At 42.2% G+C, this 3,966-nt stretch overlaps 1 long non-coding RNA gene across 1 annotated transcript; it reads right to left on the bottom strand.

The window, feature by feature from the left end:
- Positions 1 to 647: 647 nt before the first annotated feature.
- On the bottom strand, positions 648 to 3,853 carry LOC121676814. Its single transcript, XR_006020620.1, has 2 exons — positions 3,627 to 3,853; positions 648 to 3,014 (listed from the first exon to the last, which is right to left on the bottom strand). It is a non-coding gene; the product is annotated as an uncharacterized LOC121676814 (long non-coding RNA).
- Between the last annotated feature and the right edge of the window lie 113 nt (positions 3,854 to 3,966).

The raw sequence follows: 3,966 nt of genomic DNA, 5'->3' as shown, positions 1-3,966 counted from the left end.
ATTATTAAATATTAGACTGTTCAATAAAATGTTTGATATATAATTCAACGAAAGCCATAAAAAATCAAACCTCCTTTCCCTCTTCATTATTTATGCCCATTATAAGTGTTATTCGAATATGATAAAGCAATTTGATGAGTGATAGGTTTAGTGTTGACATTTCTTTGTTGGAGCTGGATCCACAAAGATAAACTCAACTAAGCATTAGTCAGAGTTTGCTGACATTAATGAACAGGGATGATCTAGACATGAATAAACTTGCAGACGCCTGCCTGATTAGTCACATGAGCCAAATTCATACGGAATCAGTCTGTGTGTTGTAAGGAACCTTGAAGCAGAAGATACATGTTCTTGGTCTACTGTGTATTATGGACATGGACTGAGCCTTACTAAATCTGAAGACTCCTGAGGAAAATGTTTTACTGTTTGAACACAGGCCTTCATGTAAATGTCATAGTTGGCCATGACACCTTGGTTACAGCTGGGACCAAAATCTTAATCCATCAGACTTCCCCAGAGGTGAAGAAGAAATTAAATTCCAGTTTGGCTTGTAAAGGTCAGGTTCATCTGAAAAATAAACACCAAGTATAACTTCAAAATGACAGCAGATCATGAAATCGCTGAGCAAACAAATGAGGTAGCACATCTAATGTTTAAAAGTCACTGTTTATTGACAGGTGTTGAAGACCAGTGCAAAGCCAGGGTTATACCTGCAGGGGAGCACCTTACAACTCACCCCATAAATCACCTTCCCCCGATATTCAGATGCCAACAGACTAAACACGTTCTACAGACACATGAATGGCTGGAGATTACTCCATTTCTGATGTTCGGGTTTTTTTCTCTGTCCCAGCTCTTGCTAAACGACCCACATTTCCATACAGTTGTAAAGCAGTGATCAGGACATTCCCAGTTATATAGGTCCTCTTGATAAAATCTGCCATGACAAGAAAATGTGTGCATGGAGGCATGAGAGGCAGCACCTTTTTCCAAGTGGATGAGGAGGGAAGATTGACGTGGTAAGTGAATAATGGTGCCAAGTCCCCTCAAAACATGTGGGCACTGCGTGTCTCAGGGGCAGCTTTTATTGTAAGAAAATCTTCAGGGTTGGTGCACTGAATGTCCCTTGCACCACCCTCATATTTTCCAAAGGTGAACCAAGTTTTCAATATTTACTGTGATTCAACACCACCATTTAGTGAGAAGAGACTCATCTATTCAACCCAAAATCTTCAGGCTTTAGTTCAGGAAGAAAATGTGAGGATTATCCAATAGACCTTAATATTGTCCATGGTATAATAAAAAACTCCAGTAGAACCATGGGCATCAAAACTTAGTGCTCATTTTCACTTAATTTTATAGGGACACTGGGACGTGAGTTAGCTGGACAAAAATATAGACCTTGGAAAAAAGCAGGACAGTTACATAAATCCCCAGAATTTCAGTAATAAAATGAAGTTAGAGTGTTAGGCAGATACCATCAGCTCCCTTTTAAGGAAGCTTAACAGACCACATAGGTTTTTTTAACCCCTTTATGTTTTATTTGAGTGCTGAGTAAACACCTGAGCTCTACAACGAATGTAGGCTGTGTGAAAGATCGATGTGCAAAAAATAAGCCACGTTTAGTACATCTGGAAATAATTATTGCACACTTAGCACAGGGTATAAATATTGTCATAATTCCAACCAGGAAGGCACAGGAGACATGGGAGATCATTAGCTTTTCCCCTTTTTAGAGACAGGTTCAAAATTTGTTTTCTAGTAGGAATACAAAGAGGTCTGTTATTGTTTATGTAACATGTGCTTGAGTAGTCTCATAACCATGGGACCCAAGAGCATCTTATTCTGGTATTTTGGGAGATACATCCTACCTCCTTTCCTGCAGTTTTCCCATCCACTCTTGCAGCCCTTCCATCCATCAGACCATTGTGCTGGCACCCTGCAGTTTGCAAGGGCAGAGTGTGCAGGCTGACTGACTGGCTGCACTTAGCTCAAAGCCACTGCAGGAGGCTTCTCTTAGAACTGGGACAATGTTCAGTGTCTGAAACAGTGGCCTGAGTGCTGTAATTCAGACTTTCTGAGCAAAGCCTGCATCCACTGCCCTGCTGCCATCTGCCCCTGGGGAGCTGGCAGGGCAATGGTGGGAGGGATGTGGCATACCTTGGGGAGTGCCGTGGGGGCTGGCACTGACCTCAAGGTTTGCACGACAGCACTCAGAGAAGAGATCTGCGCAAGAGTCTAAACTGGGTTATCACAGAATCATAGAATGGTTGGATTGGAAGGGACCTTGAAGATCACCTAATTCCAACCCCCCTGCCACAGGCAGGGACACCTTTCACTAGACCAGGTTGCTCAAAGCCCCTTGAGTGTTTCCAGGGATGGGGCATCCACAACTTCTCTGTGCAACCTGTCCCAGTGCTTCACCACCCTCACAATAGAGATATTCTTCCTAATCTTATCTTAGCCTACCCTTTCATCATGCAAATAGCAGGGGTAAAAAGAGCGGCTGCATTTTGAACAAGAGAGATTGACCACTCCATGGTATGCTCTTTTTGCATCCCACTAGTGATGAAGTAAGTGGACATGGGAACATCTGTAGCGTTTCCAGTATTTTAGGACAGTGAAAGATAGTGCTGGCAGCAGATTTCAAAAACTGGTAAGAAAAGCACTGTTGACATAGTTAGAGCAGCACATGGTCTCCTTGTTATCCAGTCATTCCACCCCAAGTACACCCTTATGCACAAACAGTGCTGTAAATGAATACTTTGTAATGGTTACAGAGTAGGTGGCTTAGGACAAGTTGGTTCAAAGGGTGTGTTCTGTATTTAAGCTGCACTTGACATGACAAATCTTCCTCTTGTTTTCAAATGCAACACTAGCAAGGCCTCATTTATTTCCCTCAAGAAGCAAAAGCAAAATGTGGAAATTTCTTGATCCTGCTGCAATCCATCAAAAACAACAATTATGCCCATAGTCTTCCAGGAGGAGACATGAATGTTTTCCCCTTGAGGCATCTGAAATTGAAAATGAGAAGAATGTTACCTCACGAAATAAAATAAAACACCAGGAAAGAGACACATGAAGGGGTTAAGTGGCAGGGTCAGAAGTAAAATGAGAGCAAATGTATTGATTTCATGACAATAAAATGATGGGTTTCACAGCAAGGATTTATTACTCTGCACTTCACAGTCTTGAACAATAAAGGCTTGGCTTTAATCACAGTTACAACATTAAGATATTAATTCATAGTTTCCCTCCCCTCTGCCACCAGAATTGTTTACTTTAGCCTGGATTTTGGTTTATCCTGTAAAGGAAATGGAATCTAACATTGAAATTTGGAACTTGACCCAAATGTACTACAGAACTGGGCCATATCGAAAAAAGATGAGACTGTGATACTCTGGCCTCATATTCTGGGGTCAGGTTTTCAATTACACATAAAAAGTGGGAACAGACCTTTCTGTATGCTGGTTTGTAATACCTCACAAGAGAAGAGAGTGGTCATTTGATCATGTACAGACAATCTCAAATGTCTAAACTGCAAAATCCCCACTCTGGCCTCACAGCCTACTGTACTTCATTACATTAAAGTTCACCTGGCCATATGTACAGAAAACTGCATGTACCAATAGGTCTAGTTTCTCATTTAGGAATGCTCATTATGCATATCTTCTGGGTTGTCATTTCCCCATTTTGTTCTTTCAGTTGTTTAAAACTGGAAAAAGGAAATGCCCTGGTCAAAAGAGAGCTCTGTCTGCATCGTAGAGTAACTTGACCCTGTCATGAGCCTAAACTGTATGTCTCACTCCTTCCCTTGCTGTGATGTGTACCAAACCAACCCCCCATCCTTCCCCTTCCCCTTCCCCTTCCCCTTCCCCTTCCCCTTCCCCTTCCCCTTCCCCTTCCCCTCCCTTCCCTTCCCTTTCCCCTTCCCCTTCCCCTTCCCCTTCCCTCTTTACCTCTTTT

This window comes from Corvus kubaryi, unplaced genomic scaffold (genome assembly GCF_017639235.1).
Source record: "Corvus kubaryi isolate FWS band 111438036 unplaced genomic scaffold, C.kubaryi_AGA036_p1.0 split1-131, whole genome shotgun sequence".
NCBI classification, from domain to species: Eukaryota; Metazoa; Chordata; class Aves; order Passeriformes; family Corvidae; genus Corvus; species Corvus kubaryi.
This window is presented reverse-complemented; position numbering and strand designations above follow the sequence as displayed.